The following is a 23340-nucleotide window of genomic DNA, read 5'->3' on the forward strand; positions in this document are numbered from 1 at the left end:
ATATATATATATTTATATTTATATTTATATAAACAGGGTCACTATCAAGACCCAATGGCATTCTTCAAAGAGATTGAAGAGCAAAAAATAAATAAAATTCATATGAGAACTTCATATGGGAGCACAAAATAACCCTGAGTAGCCAAAACAATCCCAACAAGATAGAGCAAGAGTGGCAGCATCACACTCATATTTTAAACCATATCACAAAGCTGCAATTATCAAAACAGTATAGTGTTAGAAGAAACAGACCAAAGGAACAAAATTATGAGCCCAGAAATATACCCATCTATCTTTGGGCAGTTAATCTGTAACGAAGGAGCCAAGAGTATATACATACTAGAGAAAGGGAGTCTCTTCAAAAAATGGTGTTAGGAAAACTTGACAGCCAAATGCACAAGAATGAAATTAGATCACCGTCTCACAATTTACACAAAAATTCACTCAAAATGGTTTAAAGACATGAATATAAGACCTGAAACTATAAAATACATCAAAGAGCAAATAGGCAGAACACACTATAACATTGGCTTCAGAAATGTGCTTGGGGATTCATGTCCAATGGCAAAAGAAGCAAAAGCAAGAATAAATAAATGGGATCATATCAAATTAAAAATCTTGGGCACACACAGGTGATTTGGTGATGGGAAGCTCACGGGATTTAAACTGAGATGGAAAAAGACACAAAATGATGTAAAAATAAACCATTATATTATTTTAAAAAATCTTATGCACAGCAAAAGATAGTATCAATAAAACAAAATGACACCCTATTGAATGGGAGAATATATTTACACATGACACATCTGATAAAAGGCTGATATCCAAAGTAGATAAAGAGCTGATGTAATGCCACATTAAAAAAAATAATGAACACAATCAAATAATGGGCAGAAAAATTAAGTGGACACCTGTCCAAAGGAGACACACAGATGGCCAATAGGAATATGAAAAAATGATCATCACTACTTATCACCAGGGAAACACAAATCAGAATTATGATGAGGTACCATCTCACACCCCTAAGGCAGGCCCATATCAAAAAGACCAGAAGAGACAAGTGTTGGGAAGGACGGGGACTAAGGGAGGAACCCTTGTATGCTGTTGGTAGGGATGTAGAATGGTCTAGACCCTATAGGAAACGATATTGAGGTTCTTCAAAATATTAAAACTAAACCTAATATATGACCCAGCAATTCCACCACTAGGTTTCTATCCAAAAGAATACAAAAATACTAATTCAAAGGGATATAAATATTCCTATGTTCACGGCAGCCCTATTTATAGCAGCTAAGTTACGGAAACAGTCTAAGTGCTAAGGGCAGGGGAGTGCACCAGAAAAATGCAGTGTACACAAACATTATGCATACAGTGGAATACTACTCAACTATAAAAAGACAAACTCTAATAACTCCAGCCATCTGCAGTGACATTGGTGCAATGAATCAGTAAAAGGAAAATGGCTGTTAGATATATGCACTGAAAATTGACTGGAAAACTGCAACCCCTGGGGCAAATCCAGGGAAGGATCTATTCTTGTAAGATCTTGAATCACAAATGGCTTTTACATTTAAGATGTTCCTAAAATGAAGTAAAACATTTTTACCCGCGTAAGGTGGTATCTCATTGTGGTTTTGACTTGCATTTCACTGATTATAAGGGATGTTGAACATTTTTTAAAGATTTATTTACAATAATGGAGGCCAGAAATGCGGGGGGTAAGAGGATTCACCAGAGATAGAGTGGGGAGCAGAACAGGCAAATGTACTGAAAGCCACTGCTGAGGGGAGCAGGGGGCGGGTCAGGAGGGGTCTGAAACTCCATATGAGTCGCCAACCTGGGAGGGGATCAAACTCGGGCTTCAGTGGCTGTGGAAAGCTTCACAGTACTGTGCTTTAAAACACTACACCACCAGAGAAGACCCGAACATTTTTTCATATGCTTATTGGCCACTTGCCTTTCCTCTTTGGAGAAATGATTTTTTTAAGTTCTCCCCATTTCTTGACTGGATTGTTTACTTTGTTTTTGTTGAGTCATCTGAGTTCTTAGTACATCTTTGTGATCAGTCCCGTATCAGTTGTATGGAGCACAAAGGTTTTTTTTCCCAATCAGCAGGGTATCTCTTTGTTTTGGTTAATGTCTCTTTCGCTGTAAAGAAGCTTTTCAGTTTGATGTAGTCCCGGGTATTTATCTTTTTCTTCATTTTCTTTGCTTTGGGTGGTGAGTCTTTAAAGATGTTATTAATGAGAAGTATGTCTTATACAAGAGGTTTACCTACATTTCCTTCTACAAATTTTATGGTTTCAGGTCTTATGTCTAGATCTTTTATCCATTTTGAGTTTATTTTTGTGCATGGTGTGAGGTAGTGGTCTGCATTCATTCCTTTCCTTATGTTGGTACAGTTTTCCCAGCACCATTTATTGAACAAACTGTAAAAAACTAGCAACAGCAAATGTTGATGAGGATGTGGTGAAAAGGAACTCTCCTACATTGCTATTGGATGTTCAAACTGGTATAATCACTATGGAAAGCTGTATGGAGTTTTCTCAGACGACTAAAAATGGAGCTACCATATGATGCAGCAATCCCACTCCTAGGGATCTACCCAGAGGACAAAAATACATTAATTCAAAAGGACACATGCACCCCTGTTTATTGCAGCACTATTTGCAACAGGTAAAACCTGAAAACAACCCAGATACTCCAAAATAGATGACTGGATCAAGAAGCTGTGGTATAGATACACAAAGGAATATTACTCAGCAATCAGAAAAGATAAGCCAATGCCATTAGCAGCAACAGGGGTGAAGTCAGAAGGAATTAAGCTCAGCGAAATAAATTAGAAAGAAAAAGATGGGATGGTTTCACTTATAGTAGGAACATAGAGAAACTAAATAAGACATCGGGGGAAAATAATAACAAAAACAAATAGACAATTCTAAACCAGAGACGTTCTGTTGGGGAAGGAGAGGGATAGGAAGGAGGGAAGAAGGCTCACAGGGGACTGTGTTTATGGTGCATAGATGAACTGGGGGAGAAATTCTATGGAGTCTACACCTTGGGGAGCAGGAGTAAACACTATTTAAAATGATGTAAAATATATATAAATAAATTTAATTTAGAAAATCAAAATAAAACAGGGTCTCCCTGCTGGTACAAGGGGTTAAAGCGCAGCACTATGAAGCTCTCTGCAGCCACTGAAGCATGAGTTCAATCCCTGGCCAGGGAGCTGACCCACTTCAGACCTCTCCTGTCTAGTCTGCTGCTCCTCTCAGGAGCATATTTCATTTGATCTACCTGTTTTGCTCCCCACTCTGCATCTGGTGAACTCATTCACTTCTCACACCTCTGGCATGTACCCCAGTTCTTATGTGCATAAATAAATATTTTTTAAAAAAAGACATGTAAGTAACAGAGAACTTATGTGGCCCACATAGGCCAAAACATTACTATCTGGCCCTTTACAGAAAATGTTTGCCAACTCTTACTATCTAAAATATTAGTTGAGGGTATCTTTGAATTATTGGTTTATTTAATATTCTGATTTTGATTTTCCTATTTCTGCTTCTGTATTTTCTCCAAATTATTCATAGTGCTATTATGTAGATGGAAACAAAGATAAAGTGATTTTTACAGAGGACTTTAAAAGAGTTCTTGCTTAGGGCTCTCCCTGGTGGCACAACGGGTTAAAGCACCACATTATGAAGCTCTCCGAAGGCACTGCAGCACGAGTTGGATCATCAGCCAAGTAGCTGACCCACATGGCGTGGCAGGCCTCTCCTCACCCGTCCGCTGTTCCCCCAACATTGTACTTCAGTAGATCAGCCTGTTCTGCTTTGAATTCACCAGAGACAGAGTGGGGAGCAGAACAGGCAGATTAACTGAAATACACTGCTGAGGGAACCAGCGGGTGAGACAGAAGAGGTCAGCCTCGCTGTGTGGGTCAGCTCCTTGGCCGATGATCCAACTCGTGCTGAAGCAGCTGAGGACCAGATGATCATAATTTATTTTAGGACCCTGATACTAAGGTATCTAACCTCTTTAGATCTCTCTCTATGTCCCTGACTTTTCTCTTCATCAGAAAGTTTTAAGGCTCTTGGGCCCTCCCTGGTGGCGTAGGGGTTAAAGCACAGTACTTTGAATCTATCCACAGCCACCAGAAGGAGAGTTAAGCTACCAGGCCAGGCAGGTGAGCCACAAGGCCAGGCAGAACTCTCCTGGCCTGTTCACTGCTCTCCTCAGCAGTGTATTTCATTACATCTGCCTGTTCTGCTCCCCACTCTGTCTTCGGTGAATCCTCTCACCCCTTGTACCCCAGTTTGTATGCATAAATAAAAAGTAAAATCTCTAAAAAGAAAGTTTTAAAGAGCTTTTATTTTGTGCTACAGATACATGGTGAAATGATGTCAAGATGTTTGACTACTGATTTATTTAAACATTATTGGAAAGTTGTCATTTGTTCCAGTATGGAAAGTTTTCATTTGTTATGCATGAAAAGGATCTATGATAGAATCCTAGTCAGTCACCTGAAATTTTTTAACAAGTGTTTTAGCTGCATTCCCATAGCTCTGAAATACCTTGTGACTTGGAGCAGTATTCTGTATGCAACACGATTCACTGCCTCTATGTCATGCACACATATTCAATTAAAAACAAATTTGAACAAATGTGTATTACCCTTTCCCAGAACTTTCCAAGGGTGTATGAATTTCCTGTAAACCAGTATCTGAAATATGAAGGCAATGAGAAATTCTTTTCCAGTAAACGCCCTGCAAAATGCTATGGGAGTGTGTGGCCTATAACTGAAAAAAGAGGAGTGCGGTGCAAGTATTATCTTAAAACAGTACTTTCACTGTATCTAGAAAAAGGATATTTTAGAAGTATAATGCATTTTAAATAATCTGAAATCTCAAAGATAAGCATATCTATATACACAAAGTGCTAGTACATAGCACTTTCCTGGAAAGTGCATGTTACTGTAGGTTATAATTTTATAGATTCTGGTTCTGAGGTTTGGGGCATATTCATGTGGGAAGTGTAATGAATGAATAAAGAGAACTGTACAATACTAAATGGCTTACTCTTCCATTGAGTCACTTGAAAGTTACTTTCCTATATAATTCATGCTTCAATAGAAGAGTAAGTTTCATAGAATTTATTTTTTTACCTGTAAATAAAAAACTGAGATGCCTATTGGTGCATTCTCAAAATTCTCTTTATAGAACACAGCGCTATATGTGTATTTTTCCCATTGAGCACTGATACTTTAGTTATTTTTCTACTTTTAATTAAAAATATTCAGCCATTTCCACTCAAGTGTATCTTTTCTAAATTTTAGTTATATGTCCCATTGATTTGATGTGTGATGCCTAGTTCTCACAGCATTTTTATATAGCACATCAGTTAATATTTTTATCAGAAATATATTACTATGTATTATAATGAGTTGTAAATAATAAGAATTTCCTAACATTAGAAGTAAAAACACATCTTTTTTCCCCTCTCTTCTATCTTAATCAAAAGATAATTTTTAAAGATATGTTATAAACCTCTAATTCAAGATGAACACTACATCCTGGCTCTTGCGAAAGATACTATTATGTACAATATCGTATTTCAGATAAATGAATTTTTCATAGAAATTATTCATGCACCAATATAATTTTTAAAATTCAAGTAAAATTGTACTCATTTACCATTGGTTCACTACAATATTAAGTTTCAGGAATACAGCTTCACCTTGATATATGTATATGTCTCACCATACTCCTCCCATAGTTATAGAGCCATTTACCATTATCAAATGGACTCTGACTATCCATTCCTTCCATACCCTTTATTTAAAAACATGTTTGCATAACATATTAAATACACATTCCAAAGTTATAATAATAGTGTGGCAAAAGTATTTTAATATCCACCTAAGCATTTATATAAACAAGTCTCCATATATGTCAAATAAGAAATTTTGTATGTGATGAAGGAATAACATGTAAAATGTTTTGATTTATTAAGATAGAAGAAAAGATTCAATCATAGCCAACTAACCAGTATCAAAACTTACATTTTTAAAGTAAAACATTTCTATGTATAATGAAAAGTAAATGGAAAGACAAAATGTTCATAGTGGGTGTTTCTAGGCAGCAGGAATTAGAGCGTTAATTATTTTTATTTGCATGTTTTACTAAACAGAAGACATGTTGCTATTTATAAAAGGAAAAAGAAAAATTCACTTGAAAAACAAAATATTTCCATTTAGAATCAATTACATGAAAATGTTAAAAGTAAAAAAGAACACACACACACACAAAACTGACTATAACAAAGATAGCAAATATTTATATGGGAAATTGCACTCTTGCAAAATGGCATCAGAAGTGCCCTACTTTACGCTGGGGAGAATACACTGAGAGAATTCTATATAACCACTAGACTCAGAAGATCCTCCGACTTGGTGAAGCCAGTGTCTCACAATTACTGGGGATCAATTTTGATTGCAGGGCAGAGAAGATACTGAGGAAATTCAATGCTGGGGAAAAATATGAGTCAGAGAGAAACTAATGCTGGGGTAGAAACCACAGTTCATATATGCACCCAGGCTGGGCAAAACTGCTTGTTGATCTAACCGTGGGACATATGGATATGGCCGATGGTGCTGTGCTAAATCAAACTAATAACACTCATTTATCCTGGTAGCTTAGTTGCTGTTTCTTTCTGTGGGAAATGTGGCTCACTGCAGTTTCTGGAACATTTTTTCCCAGGTAGGTTAAAAGTTACATCATACTGTCTCCCTTCCATATTAATATGATACTTCCCTTATACCAAATTACATGATCGAGCTTTTCGTGTAATTTGGAGGTTAATATTCCCAGTAAGTCTCTCCTCAGGAGTGAGTTAGAGGCTCAGGGAGCCCACCAAGGCACTAACCCCTTCTGGTCGTTATGCAATAAGTAGCCTAAAAACATTAATGCACCTCCTTAACCACCTCACTTCCTTCCCAGGGAGAGACTTATGCACAGGAGAGAAAATAGCCAAATATATTTTATTTTATTTATTGCATTTGTAGTGCTTATTACCCTCCAGGCACCCGTAAATACTGTACAAAAATCTCGTTTGGATAAAGTCAGCTTTGATCAAGAAAAGGTTTGCTGATAAGGTTCAAAAAATCACTTATATGTTTTTTGTTGTTAAGATATGGTTCTTTTATTTTGAAAATTCTTCTGCACAGTCATGAGCTGAGAGATGACAGGTCCAGAATGAGATAATGGCACTGATCTTCAGGAACTGAAATGATTTTTTTAAAGTCCTGTTTGAAATCAGCAAACTTCTCTAATTCCTACCAATGTACTGTTTCCTATGGTATATAAAGATATTTCCTTTTGGGGTGGAAAGGTTGATCTGTTTTTAAGTATCTGCTGTCACTGAAAACTGTCCCACAGCAGACCATGTTTAAGGAGTCCTCTTCCAAAGTAAAAATAATTACTTTAGTTTCACACCCCTGTTCTGTCATGGGTTCTTTTTCAAAATGTACCCATTTATTCTTTAGTTTTCATCAGTAGCCTAATATTCTGATGTGGCCAACATGACCTAATTTTTCAATTCCTCATTCTAGAACACCTTTATAATACTTATCTTTACCAACCTGACTGCTTATAATTTTTCTCCTTGTAAACATGTGCCTAAAAGTGTCACTATAAGGTTTCCTTTTGTTAGCTGCCCATTAATAGGAATATCTGGAGCAATTCTGCATAGAATGTTTTTGTTTTTATGTTTTATATACTTATGAAATGATATACTAGTGATCTGAAATTCTGTTTATCAGTAAAAATTACTGTCTTTTTTTTTTGGTTTGTTTTATGAATGCACTAGTATGGAACTGCTGTGCACTTTGAATTGTAGCTTAGGTGACTGATTTATCTGCAAGGGGGTTGGACTGAACAAACTCCTACTGAAAATGAGTTGCTCTAATAAGGCAGCATTTAGTGAAAGTAGATTAAGGGAAAAAACTCCAATTAAATACCCTTTTTCTTCCCATTTTCTTTACCCTAAAGAGCAAAAAATCAATCTGTCCAGTTTTTACCAACTTGCATGATTTTTAATGAAGGAGGTAGCATCAGGTTGTGGCAGGAGAAATATAGATGACATAAAGCTTGGTTTCTTGGATAGGTTCTATGATTTTGTAGTCCTAAGTGACCTTACACACAAATTACTTAATAACTAGACTTTAACTTGAATATTCATAAAATGGAAAAGCTAGTATTAGATATTCCTATCTCACATAATCCCTCTGAGAGTGAAATAAAATAAAACAATGCATGTGAACATTTTTGAAGATCATAAAGTATCAGGCAGAGGTCAGGCATATTTCTTACAATACTTCTTATGTAACTGTTTTTGTCTTCTCTTAATTTGAGGGAACAGTCACTTTTCATATAATTTCATTATGCAATAAAAGAATCACAGAACATTTTGTTATAATTCTCATATGCTTAAACTCCAACTTTGAAATGAGTGATAGAAATTTAGCCAAATCAGCTTTACATTTTTAGTCCTTTGGTCTGATGTACATAGAAACTAATCACAGTAACTCACTCATATTGACTGCTAATGTGTGCCACAGTTTATTTGCACAATGCATCTAGCAGAAACCAATGCCAGTGAATCTAATGACATATCACCATGCCCATGAGCAACTGTGTACAAGATGTCAGTGGCCAGCATTTTTATCAATTAAAAAAAAAACAAAAAAAAAAAACCCAAAATAACAAAAAGGGGGCCAGAAGGGTGAACTTCTAGGTAGAGGAAACTGGTTCAGAATTAAACCCTTGGCTTACCATGTCATTCCTAATCATAGTTGACCAACAAAATTGCCTGGAAAGTTTAAAAAAGAGGCAGATACCCAGGTCCTGTTCCTTGAGGTTCAGATTCAGCAGGTGTGGTGTGGAGTCTGATGATTTCAGCTTTTAAATACTTCCCAAGAAATTCTGAATTTAACCAGAATTGAGATGCACTGGTCTAAGTTACCACTAGAGGCATGATAGAAGGCATTTATCCTTCCATTGTTTTTCAAAAAGAAATCTGAGTCCTTAGCTTGAATTTTGCAGTATGTCTACAACCTCTGTTACGGTTCTGTACTATATAGACAGTATTTCATTATCAAAAAGTAATTTTTCTCTCTAAGACAGTAACTACTAAACTTTAGTATGCTTTAACATCCTTTAGGGATCTTGTTGAAAATTCATATTACATGGTTAACTCCCAGAGATTATTCTTAAAGCTAGTATACTTAACAAAATAAATATTTAAAACCTTTTTTTTACTGCTTTAAATAAATCTACAAGAAACATCTATGTATCTGCCTCCCATGTACTTGTCTGATTATTTTCTCTATCTTTATTACAATAACTTTATTTTATATATATATGTGTGTATATGTGTTTATCTTTTTGATTTTTTAAATTGTATTATTTTTATTGAGTTAACATTGGTACAAAATACTGTATATGGTTTCAGGAAATAGGTTTATGACTCCTCTGATGTATGTTGCCTCATACACAACCAAACCAGACCCCTTACTTTTTAGTATCTCAGCCTCCAAACTCCCACTATAGTATCCTCAAATTTGCATTTCTAGGGGCTGTTTTAGTTTATTTTTGTCTCTGTATTTTGTTTCTTTATATCCCACAAAAAAAGTGCAATAATTCACTATTTGTCTTTCTCCTCAACTGGTAAAAACCTTTTGCATTTTACTTCCAAGTAGTTCGAACCAGTTATTTGTAGGTGAACTCAGGACTCTGTGTTTTTAACAAGTGACAGAGATGATTCTGATACAGATGATCTAGGCAATAACACTTGGAGAAAATGAGTAAGGCAACTTCTTATATCAAATTAAATGCTGCTTTACTATATATGATCATATTTTCAAAGTAAAAATTTTAATGAATAGACACATTTTCACAAAGAGTCAATAAATTTCAAACTCAGTATACCTCATTCAGTTATGGATTGAATGATGGATTTTAAGTATGGATCAGAATTAAAGGGTCTATTTAGCTTTACATAGGGCAAAGTTGGAAAAAGTGATGGACTCTATTTTTGAATCCTTAATTTTGGCTACTTCACTGTCATTTTAGAATAGTAGAAATGGATCAGCAAAAATTACTTATGTGATTATTTGGATCATTAACACCAACAAAAATGCTTGGTTTGTCTCCTATACATTTTTCTACAAACTCTACATAGCTCTCACATCACCAAAATGTCAGTTGAAACTGACGGGCAATTCTTACAACCTTGTCTTTCTTCTGTTTTATATTAATAACTAGCATACTATACATTGTTCTATCAGTCTAGTCCACATCATTCATGTACTTTTCTTCATATTCTATAGTCAGTCTAAGTTCCAAATCATAGACTATGTTTGATGAAGAAAATGACATTCACTTGAAATTATATTAGCTAGAGGGAATACTGTGACTGCTTCATGAAGTTTCCTTTCTCTCCCTACATATACATGAATATCCACACATATCCATACATAGTCTCTGATTTTTGTTCAGATAAAACAGAGCCAATGTAGCACTGTATATACAAGTTAAGCGTTCAATTATATAACATTTCCAGGGCTCCTTGGTGGCACAGGGGTTAAACTCTCAGCACTATCAAGCTATTGCCAGACACTGCAGCATGAGTTCCATCCCTAGCCAGGAAGCTGACCCACATGGCACAGCAGACCTCTCCTGTCTGGTCCACTGTTTCCCCTAGCAGTGTATTTCAGTAGATCTGACTGTTCTGCTACCCATTCTCTCTCTGCTGAATCCTCTCACCCCCTGAACCCCTGACCCACACCCCAGTTCTTGTATGCATAACTAAATAAATCATTTAAAATAAATTATATCACATTTCCATGTCATAAAATACTTGTTTTAACCATCATTTTCAGTGTTTAATTTCAGTGGTAACACACAATCATGGAAAAACATACAAGGTTAAACCTAAAAGTAAGTTAGGCACATTTGTGCTCCTGTTCAGTAGTTCCAGCATCATAAGACTGTGTAGGTATTAAATGATTTAAAACAAATTCAGCTCTTAGAACAGTATCTGGCATATAGCAAGTGCTCAATTAATGTTGGCTATTATTATTCAAAAGCATTTTTGGTCTTTTTATATTAGCAAAAGTTACTAATGCCTTCGATAAGCAGATGACATTACATTTCTCCTGGTTTCTCATTAAAGCAGCAAAGTGGAATATTATTAAGTATGGAGAATTATGTTGCCATGCATGTTAAGTCTGGAAAATACAAATTCATCTCATAAAATAGTCAAAGTATCAAAGAAGATTTTTACTGTTAATTAGAAACAAAGTATCATTGGCATACTGATTTAGAGGCCACTCAATTATGATTAGCTAATAAAAAAAAGAAGAAGGAGGAAAAATAATTAAGGTTAAAATGAAGTTATTACTAGCCCTTATTTCACTAAAATCTTTCCTCATAGCCCATGGCACCAAATAAAATTAAATATAGAAAAGTTTCATAATTCAAGATGATATCCTCAGTGTTAAGATATTTTAAAATAAAAAATGCATTACTGAAAGCACACTTCAAAATTATTAGATGTAATATTTTTATAGCCAAAAGCATTTAAATTGTAAGAATTGAACAACTGGAGAACTGAATGCTATTTATGGATTAGAAAGATTTAGTGACTTTCATACGTTAAAATTCTCTTTAAGCCACCTGCTCTCATTCTCTCTTTAGAAGTGGTTTTGTTAAAAATAATCACAAGATTCTGAATATTCTCTATTCAAGGAAACCATATCAAAAGCAAATTAGATTTGTTTTCTTAATTACTGGTAAGACTTGGGCAGGCTCGTTGGTACACAATTCACTAATTTGTTATAGTCTTTTCCATAACATCTGAAAAAATGGTCTGGAAAAATGTCAGAATAGATACTGCCTACAATAAAATGTTGCAAATGACCCAAGTTCACTGAAGTGCTGAGAATATATGTTACCTGAAACTTTAGCTTAATGAGTTCTTTAATTAGGGAAGACATAATTTTAGGTGGTAAAAAGTCATGTGGCTGAGTATCTGAGTTATTGTATATTTACATCAGTTTAACTAGAAGCTATAATTAACAATTAGGGGAAGTCCGAATTGAGTCTATACCCACTTCCACCAGGAAGTATTAATGACATGTTTTAGTTTTATGGTTTAGACAGATTAATTCACAGATACAGTTGTTAATTTCCAGAAATGAGGACTCAAGTAAATGAACAGTGCTAGAATGGATAATTGTTTAAAATTGTAGTATTGTCAAACAAACAACAAAACAGTCTGGCTACATATATTCTTTCTTGGCATAGTACATTTAGTTTTAAATATATCTAATATATTTCAAAATGTAACCTTTTACTTATCCTATTATTGTAAGTTACCATTAAAATGAAGATCTTAAAATGTTTACAAAGCATTATAAAGTACATGGAAAATGCCTAAGATATGCAATGTGTGAGAAAAAAGAAAGTGGGCGACAGTTGAATATAGAGTATCAGCTTTAAACTTTTCCACTTTTTCCAATTGTCTACAATGAACATACATAATTTTGGTACTCAGGGTAGAACAATTCGAATATGCATATATTTTATTTGTCTTATGACTATCAAAGTCTAATTTATTATTTCAGCAATTCACATCATGAAACCCAACTTATAAAATATTCATTATCTATCCTTTTATAAATGATGCTGATAATCATGGTAGAAGCCCTTTATAAAATACTTTTTTAAGTTTTAGCATAGCAGATTAAAGAGAACCAAGAATATATTGCTTACTAGTTATTACCTGAAACCATCAATGCTATAGGTTGCTGACTAATTAAGCAAGCAACATTCAGTACTATTTTTTCAAGATGACCATGAATTTGTAGTTTTGTAATATACAAAACATTAACACATGATTGAAAAGGAGACAGGATAGGCACAGATACTTCAATTTCTAATTGACTAAAATACATTCCATTCTACTTCATGACTTTTAAAATTAAAATTCAATAGTTCTTTATCATATTATTTTGCTTAGTTATAATTTCTCTTACATTGCAAGACCTACACAACACAGGGCATTTTATTCCACATTCTGGATAACATCAGCTGATTTAGTTACACTTTTACCAGAGCCAACTCTAGCAATTTCCTCATATGTCTGACAGCTAAAAAGAGGCTCAGTATCAGAAACAGACAATTAGTTGTGGGGGTTTAGTTATTTAGCAATGAAGTCTATCTGGGAGTTGGCTTGAGAAGTCAGAAATTTGAGCATGCATTTAGACAGATTAAATTTCATTTTCAAGACAACACTTAGGAAACACTCAGTGAAATCAAGTAAATACTTATAAAATTAGTAGTAATTCTGTCTTCCAACCCTGGTTAGTTTCTTGTAATGAATAATGAGAGTAAAACCAATTAAATAATTAATGAGGAAAATAAGTAAATAATTTTAATAGCATATAGAAACCAAGACAATTTTAATATTCTACCAACAAAAAGTACAGTATATATAGTAACATTATGATGGACAGGATTTAGGACGCTCGTAGTTCTTTTAGTTTTCAACAGGCATTAGTTTACTTTCTAAATTCCACCTTTATCTGTGTGCACTCCTTGTAACTGTAAAATATAAAAAAATGAAACCAGAATTCTACACATATATAAGTAAATATTTTTCAGATTATAACTCCAAAAAGGGAACAGACTGGGTATAATACTCTTGGGAACCTGTTTCAACAATTTATTAATTTGAGTAAGCATGAATAGCATGCCTCAACAAACATAAAGTTAATGATTCTCTACACTAATTTGATCACTTATTATAGTTTCCTTTTCAAGATTCTTATATACTTCCTAGATATAAATTAGCTTTCTTATTTGTAGTTACTCATAAATATTTGACACCTGATATTTATCATCTTATATATCATATTTTTAGCTTATGGTTGTATTTACAAGTATACTAAACTATGTCTGACTTTCAACAAAAAGTACTGTGTGGAAATAGTATATAACCATATATATTTTCACACAGTACTTTTTGTATATACTTTTATATATATATATATATATATATATATATATATATATAAACATGACTATAACTATGGATTCACAGAGTTGAAGTTAATCTTAGGGAGATGGGAATTTCTCTCTTTAATCAACCTTTAGGAACTACAGGTGAGATTACATGTAAGTGTACTGAATAAATCAATAAAAGTTGTCTGTTAGATACCTACTGTGTTCAATTCTATCTTGGGACAAAAAATAGGCAAGAGTGGAAGTAGATGTTGAGGATGCAGAAAACTGTCAGTATCCTTCAAGGCACTTACAATAGAATTGGATAGAATGATCAATGAATGATACAAGGAAGAACCAAATCTAAGTGATAAATTGTGAGGTACAGATAGAGATGGATATATCATGAACTTAATGAAAGTTCTGCTTTCAGAGACTTTTGTACAGTGGTACAAAATTCTACTGAATAGTGACTTAACAGAAATTTATTTTCTAACGTTCTGGAGGTTAGAAGTCCAAAATCAAGGTGTAGACAGTTTATTTTTTCCCCTCAAGGCCTCTGTCCTTGTTTTATAGATTTCCATCTTCTGGTGCCTTCAGATACTGTCTTAACCTCCTGATTTAATAAGTAAACTAGTCATACTGGATTAGGCCTCTCCCAATGATCTGATTTTTACCTAATTACTGTTCTCGCCAAATATAATGATTATCTTCAAATATAGTCACATTTTCAGTTACTGGGTTGCATTAGAACTTCAATATATGAATTGTAGGTGGGAACAATGTAAAATTTAGCCCATAATACTCTACTTTTAGCCTTCTATCATGCCCAATTTATATCCTTGCCATATGAAAAAATCACATCCAAAGCCAATGGCCACAAAAGTCTTAGCCCAGGTCAACATAAACTCAAAGTCCGAAGCCTCATCTAAATATCATCTAAATCAAATATGGGTGAGACTCTAGGTTTGATTCATCCTAAAGCAAAATTCCTCTCCAGTTTTGAACCTATGAAAACAGGTAAGTATCCTGCTTCCAAATTACAATAGGATAGGCACAGTATAGACATTCATATTTCAAAAGGGAGGAATTGAAACAAAAATGGGATCACCGGTCCCAAGCATGTCCGAATGTCACTTTGCCATTAGCCTTGGACTGACTCAAGGACTATTTTCTTTCACTTGGGGCTCTGTCCTCCTGCTCTACCAAGTGTGGCAGTCCTACCACTTGGCCATGGGAGACAATCTTGTTTCCTTAGCTCTAGGTGTCTGCCTGACTCCACTAGAACCAGGAAGAGGCTCCATACCATTGTCTTATGCCACCTGGACTTATGGTAGCAGTGGCAGTCGTCCTGACTTCTGAACTGACTTTAAGGTCATTTATTCTTTTTCTTAAAGGATAAAACATTTATAGACAGATAACTATTAGTTGTGCATCCTTTAGAATCCCACATACATATGACAGCCTTCCTTCATTTCACTGCATCTCTGTCCCCTTTCGACCGAGCTGTCAACATTTCTCCTGGTAAACTCCATCTCTATTCTTGGTTTCTGCTGATATGGATGATTAGAGCAGGAAGTCATGTGTGGTAATCTCTTCAGCAAATGGATATTCAGGTACACCACTGAGGTTCTCTCTATAACATGTTTCTTCAATTTTTTTTTCCACATGGATAAGCTGAAAATTTTCTAAATAATCAAGTTCACATTCTATTTGCTTAACAATCGTAGGGAGATAGAAAGTTCTCTCTTTAATCAACCTTTAGGAACTGTAGGTGAGATTACGTGTAGTATGATGAGTAAATCAGTAAAAGTTATCTGTTAGCTACCTACTGTGTTCAATTGAGCAACCAGAAACCAAGCTGTACCTTCAACATCTTGTTTACAAATGTCCTCAGCTAAATATCCAAGTTCATTACTTAAAATTAATGTTTTCTGTGAAATACTAGAACACAATTTGGCAAAGTTCTCTGACACCTTATAGAAGGATTACCTTTACTACAGTTTCCAATAGCATGCTCCTCCTTTCTTCCTGAGACAGCAACAGAAGTACCTTCAACATTCATATTTCCAACACTTTTCATAACAATACAGGTATATCTCTAAGACTAGAGAAACAGTTTTCCTCTGCTTTCTGAATCTTCAGCAGATTCTAAATACATTTAACAATCATATTTCTACCAACAGTCTCTTTCAGGTAATTGAGGCTTTAAAAAAATGCACCTTGGCCCTCCCTGGTGGCGCAGCGGGTTAAAGCACAGCACTGAGAAGCTAAAGCCACTTCTGCATGAGTTCGATTCCCGCCTGCCCCGGAGGAGACCACATGGTGTGGCAGACCTCTCCTGCCCCGCCCGCTGCTCCCCTCAGCAGTGTACTTCCTAGATCTGCCTGTTCTGCTCCCCACTCTGTCTCTGGTGAAGCCTCTCGCCACCCCTGAGCCTCTGGCCTGTACCCCAGTTCTGTATGTACAAATAAATAAATCTTTAAAAAAAAAATGCACCTTAAAACTCATTGCCCAGTTCCAATGGCAATGCCACATTTTACCTCTTTCATTGCGCCTCTTTTATTTTGTATAGACTGGGAATGGAGTAGCTGCTGGCACATTAGGGCTCTGGCTAAGCAGAATCAAGTTGGAGAGCATTTACTTGGATTTGAGTAGGATTTATCTATGTGGTTCACAACCACTGTTGTGCATAGTCACTGCTAGTTGCCCTAGGGCAGGACTGGCTACCAGGACCACACATCGCTTTCTGTCTGCAACACAGAAACACAAAGCCGAGTAGTTATACAGTATGTATATAACCTATACGTCCTGGCACTGAAAAGGCAGGCAATGAAGTACCTTCACTGAAATGCATGAAGCCAAAAGCCTGTCCACGCAAACATCTTCTAAAGATTAAATGCATAAAATTATAAATATCAAATATGGTCCTCATCAGAACTTAGTAAAAGGTCCCTATCTATCAGGAATAATCTTGACAATGTCTTTACAAAAGGGTTAAATGTCTTTTCATATTTGATGGAAATTATGTAAAATATAATTTATCAAAATTTATGTTTATAGGACACTTTTATCACAATAATATTAAAAGTGAGTATGCCTGTAGAAGCTGCATGCTTTATGCATATTTATTTAACAACAGAAAAGGCACTGATTTTGATAAACTGTATAAAAGACTATATTATTTTTCTGCATTCTCTACAGACAACAAAATTTACAAATTGTCATATGAAGGAGTGACCAAGAGTCTGCATCCAAAAATGAATGCGTGTAACAGTTAAATGATGAAATGTTACTTTTCAATGTTTGTGGTACCTGTCAATCCTTTGAAATCTGTTAATTTTAAGTAAATGTTCACTTTTGAAGCTAATTGCATATTATTTTCCTTAAAAAGGGTTCCCAAAATTTTACATAAGTTTAGTCTGCACAGTCACTGGATCTGCTTCTGGGTAGGGGCTTTTTATGCTAAAGAAAGGCATAGGAAGAACTATCAAAAAAGATTAGAATGATTAGGAAAAGTCAGTCACTTTATGGAAATAAATCAGTTTTATTAAAATGCAGGTCATCTATACAGAGAAGATTTGTATGCAGTGTGTTTATTCCTCCAACAACAAGGAATTTCCTATAGTAGAACCAAATCAGTACTATATTCAGAATTATTAAGAATTGCCATTACAACATTAATCATATTGTAGTTAGTGATTTTTGTTGCCCTATGACAGGCATTGTTCACTTATTCACCAACACATTCAATCCCCAAGGAATGAATCATCATTATTCTAAATTACCGTTTGCTTTGCTATAGGTGGGTCTAGGTGTAGTGATGCTAACTAATTCTGGGAAATAAAAATGGAAGTCTGCTGGGAATTTCTGGGAAAGATTTTAATATCTACAAAAAGGATGGAAACTGAGTACGAGAAAGTTCCTTTTTGCCTCTTACGCTTTTTATATTTTGTTGTAAGGATGCAGTATTGGGAGCTATGGCAACAGCTGTCTGATTGCAATGTAACAGCCAACGGAATCAAAGTGATATCAATCCATCAGTAGTACTGTGATGCCGCAGAACTCCAAAATCAATCTGGGATGTCCTAATTCTAGATTCTTATTAAGGAAAATCATTGAATAGAATTATCATACTTAAGCTACTGGTTGGTCAGATCTTTTTTGTTAGGTGAAGCTCAAAGTATTTCCAAATGAATGATAACTGATAAAAATGTGGAACAAAGGAGAGAGTCCCTCCCTGGTAGCACAACGGGTTAGGATGCAGCACACAAGCTAGCCACGCCGCTTCAGTGCGAGTTTGATCCCCGCCCTGGAGGTGATCCACTTGGCATGGCAGACCTCTCCTGACCCGCCCACTGCTCTCCTCAGCAGTGGACTTCGTCGATCTGCCTGTTCTGCTCCCCACTCAGTCTCTGGCGACTCCTCTCACTGCCCCTGTACCCCAGTTCTGGCCTGTACCCCAGTTCTGTATGTATAAATATTTTTTAAAAAAGGAGAGAGAAACCTTTGATGTTAGCTTATATATTAGCACATACTTTCCCTCAAAACAGTCACAAAGATGTATCTTATAATCTGTAATGTTCATTTTAATATTTAAAATGTCTTATTAATTTTCATATAGCATGTCTAACAACAATGGAAATATTTGATAAAAATTAACATTTAAATGAATTTAATAAAAAAATTTTGAAACAGAATTACCATCTTAAAGTGTACAATTTTGTGTATATAGTTAAACTGTATCTGTGACTATACTTGATTATTATTACCTAATTCCAGAACACTGTCATCACTCTAAAGGAGTTATTTCCATTCCCCCACCCCCTTCTATAGTTGCTGCCACTAGAAATTGGACATTTCATATAAATGGAATCACACAGTATATGGCCTTTCACTTAATATAATGCTTTCAAGGTTGAAAGCATCTATGTTGTAGCATGAATCAGTACTTCATGGATGAATAATATTCTATTGTAAGGATATGTCACATTGCATTTACCTGCTTGTTGGTGGGCATTTGGGCTGTTTCCACCTTTTGGTTATTGTGAGTATTGCTATGAACATTCTTTACAAGTTTTTTTGAACACCTGTTTCTAATTATTTTGGGTATGATCCTAGGAGTGCAATTTCTGAGTCATGGAACAATTCTATATTTAATTTATCAGGGAATTTCAAATCTGTTTTCCAAATTTGGTGCACCATTTTATACTACTGCCAGCAGAACATGAAGTTTCCACCTTCACCATATCCTTCACCAATGCTTATTTTCATCAGCATTTTTACTATACCCATCCTAACAGGTGTGAGAGCACATTGTGGTTTTGATTTGCATTTTAAAATTATTAGTAATGTTGAACATTATTTTATGTGCATACTGGTCACTTGTATATATTCCTTGAAGAAATGTCCAGTCAAATTTTTTGCCCACTTTTACTGTGACACCTGTCTTTTGGTTGCTGTGCTATCAGAATGTTTATGTTATTCTGGATTCTAGACATTGACCTAATATATTTGCAACTATGTTGACCCCTTCTGTAAATTGTCTTTTCATTTTCATAATGGTATCCTTAGAAGTATAAAATTTAAAAATTTGGGGAAGTCCAATTTATTTAATAGTTACTTTAATTGTTTTCTTTTTGGTATCACTTTTAAGAAACCACTAGAAATATTGGAGGCTGACATGTGGTGACAAATTCCCACAGTAGAAAGAAAAATGACTTATGAGATTTTGTTTGATTATTAAAGGGTTCCTGGTAACATTATACTTAGGTTCATTATCAAAGTTCTATATCAAACACTGACCACCTATATAAGAATCACTTGAGAGTGCTTATCATAATACAGACTTCCTCCAAAATATCCAAACAAAAATTCCTGGACCTAGGATATGAATTCTAAACAAACTCTTAACTAGATTTTGCTGTACTATACATGGAGGTTTGAGAACCAATAAATTATATACCATACTGCCCTCTAGTAAGTATGAAATATATATACTTTGATGGATACTAACATCATCAACTTCCAGTAGATTCAATCTAACATTATTAAATTTGTTCTCTGGTGTCAGGCACTGTGCAGGGAGCTAAACATCTCTCACAGAGAAAATTTAGGGAGAATATTTAAGGATGGTAACTATTGTAGTACATACAAACATACAGAGACATCACAAAGGCATTTCAATCAGGCAAAATATTGTCATTTGCAAAGCTAATTTTGTTGATTCATTCATGATGCTGCATTATGGGGGGATTATACATCAGTTTCTGTTTGGTCATAACAACACCTCAGTAATAACATTTTTAACTGTTAGGTAATTATTGGCCAATACAAGAATAGGACCACTACAACAATTTGTGGCTTTCCCTGAGGAGTTCATTTCCTAAACATAATTTATCTTGAGAAAGAAAACTACATATTCTTGTATGTATTTGAGCCACTGAACATGTTATGGCTTGCATTGTGATTAAAGTACTACATAGCCACTGAAATGAAGATACATGAACTGCTATTCATAATATCTAGAGACTATCTAGAGCTTATTACAACATGATTAAAATATTAGAAAGAAATGTGAGTAAGTGATGAGAAAATCCGTGGGCAGACACATCTAAATCCACAGTCACTGACTGTGATGGCCAGTATCTAATGATACCCTCCTCTGGTATCTGGCATTTTCACTCTTGTGTAAACACCAGAGTTGGCCTGTGTGACTAATAAAATATGGCAGAAACAAAGGTCATAGGTGGCTACGGCTTGCTCCCACTATGGTTTTCTCTCACTTGCAATCTTTTTCTCTCTTGGATCATTTACTTTTGGGGAAATGATGTCAGAGGAGGCTAATGGGGCAGCACATGTGCTGATGAGCTGAAACCTCTTGATAAACACCAGCAGGAGTTTGGAGTGGGCCATTCAGTCTCCAGTCAAGTCTTCAGAGACTATAGCCCTAGTCTATAGTCATCATGAAAACAACCCCTTGAGAGATTGAGAGCTCAACCCACCCAACTTACTTGCTTCTGAATCGTGAACAGAAATTGTGAGATCAAAATGTTTTTTTGTTTTACTAACAGAAACTGAGATAATAAACGTTTTTTGTTTTAGAGCTCTAAGTTTCCTGGCAGAGTCTTATACAAGGGTTGACTACTAGCATGTAGATCGAGGAATTATTAACAGATTTCTAAATTAATCTTTTTTAAGATTTATGTATGCATAGAGAATGGGGCTGGGGAGGGCGGTGAGAGGATTCACCAGAGAAAGAGTGAGGAGCAGAACAGGCAGATCGATGAAGTACACTGCTGAGGGGAGCAGTGGGCATGTCCGGAGAAGTCTGCCGTGCCATGTGGGTCACCTCCGGGGCGGGGACGGAACTCGCACTGAAGCAGCTGTGGCTAGCTTGCAGTGTTGGCAGTGCTGTGTCCTAACCTGTTGCGCCACCAGGGAGCGCCAGTGAATCTTTTAGGAAAAATACAACTTTACAATTTGTAGTTATCTCTGTCCTAGAAAGGTCAACATTTTCACCAACGATGTAATCAAAATATGCACAAAAAAAATTCACATTGGACAGTAATTATTCAAGGTGTATTATAATACCTGTCATAAAGAAATATACTGAATTACTCAATAATATAATTTATATGTGCAATAAATTCTCTATTGGTTATATAAAGTCTATATTCTTATAATTATTGCTATTATTCTAATAATAGCAATCAATTAACATTTAGATGCTTACTATGTGGCAGATATAAAACCTCATAGTTTCATATGCTCATACTTATCTGTAAAATGTTCCCATTTAATTATAACAACCCATATGAAAGGCACTATTATCTCTGTTTACTTTAATTCCACAGATAGCAAGGGTCATACCATAGATTTAAGTCTAGCTCATTTTTGAGTGCCCAAGTATATTAAAAGGTATCCTGAAATATATTTTCTTACAAAGTAATCCTTAACAAAGACTTTCTCTTTACTAAAACTTTAGTAGCCTCCTCTAAGTCCTTTATCATTACGTTATATCCCTATTTATCCCTGATAACTTCCTTTGATCTAAGTTCTACTCTGTTCAAAATTATAACTGTTCCTGATTTCTTTTGATTAATGTCAGTATGGTATAGCTTTCTTCCTTCCATTTATTTTTTAATCTGCATGTCTTACATTTCAAGTTGGTTTCCTGTAGACAACATAGAGTAGGTCTTAGTTTTTAGTTCTCTCTGAAAAATCTTTCTTAATTAGTGTATTTATACCACTGACATTTGAAGTGATTACTGTCATAGCTGGATTGATATCTAACATATTTGTAACTACTTTCTGTTCGTTATCATTATTTGTTCCCAATTTTGTTTTACATACATTTTCTGCCTTCTTTAATTTGAAAGGGCATTTTATATGATTCCAACTGATCTCCCTTTTAGAATATCAATTTTACTTCTTTTTTTATTGTTTTCTTCCTAGAGTGTGCAATATACACTTACAAATACTCTAAGTCCAACTTTAAATAACACTATTCCGCTTCATGAGTAGTATAAATACCTTTTAATAACAATATATTCTTAATTCCTTCCTTTTATCCTTTGAAGTACTGTCATTCATTTCATTTACATATAAGAATGCATATACACACAAATATACAAACAAGTACAATTGAAGTATTTTGAACAGGTTTTTATCTGTTGGATCAATTCAGAGTGAAAGTTTTATTTTTCTGCTGAGGCAACATTATATGACATTTTATACATATGTTACAGGAGTAACTCAGTAAAGAATGAAAACTCTGACATATTTCAAAGGTCTTTTTAGACCTCCCATGTGAAAAGCACGAGGACACTTGTATCCAATATTCACTCTGAGGTCCTGGCAGGACTCCTAGAGGTGAAATTCACAAAATGGTGAGGTCCCTCTGATGCCTGGGGCCCTCTGATGACTGGGGCCTCCTATATTTTTTCCCCCTCAGGTTTAATCATACTGTGTCTCCGGCATTCATCCTTCACAGTCTGAGTTTCCCTTCCCTGGCACTGATGTCCATAATGGTTTCTGCTCATGGATTTATTCTGCAGTAAGTTGTGATCCTCAGTATTCACCTGTCTTTCTCTCTAATTTGGAGGATAGTACTTATTCCTAGGACTTTACTTCTCTGCTATACATAAGAAGAGTTATTGATTTTTCATTTTGTTTAACTTTTTACTTGTTAGAATGGATCAAAAACTTCTAAGTTCCTTACAGGTAGTCGTGGAGACCAAGACATACTTCTCTCGAGCTGTCAAGGCATTTG

This window comes from Condylura cristata, unplaced genomic scaffold, assembly GCF_000260355.1.
Source record: "Condylura cristata isolate star-nosed mole 26May11 unplaced genomic scaffold, ConCri1.0 scaffold00019, whole genome shotgun sequence".
NCBI classification, from domain to species: domain Eukaryota; kingdom Metazoa; phylum Chordata; class Mammalia; order Eulipotyphla; family Talpidae; genus Condylura; species Condylura cristata.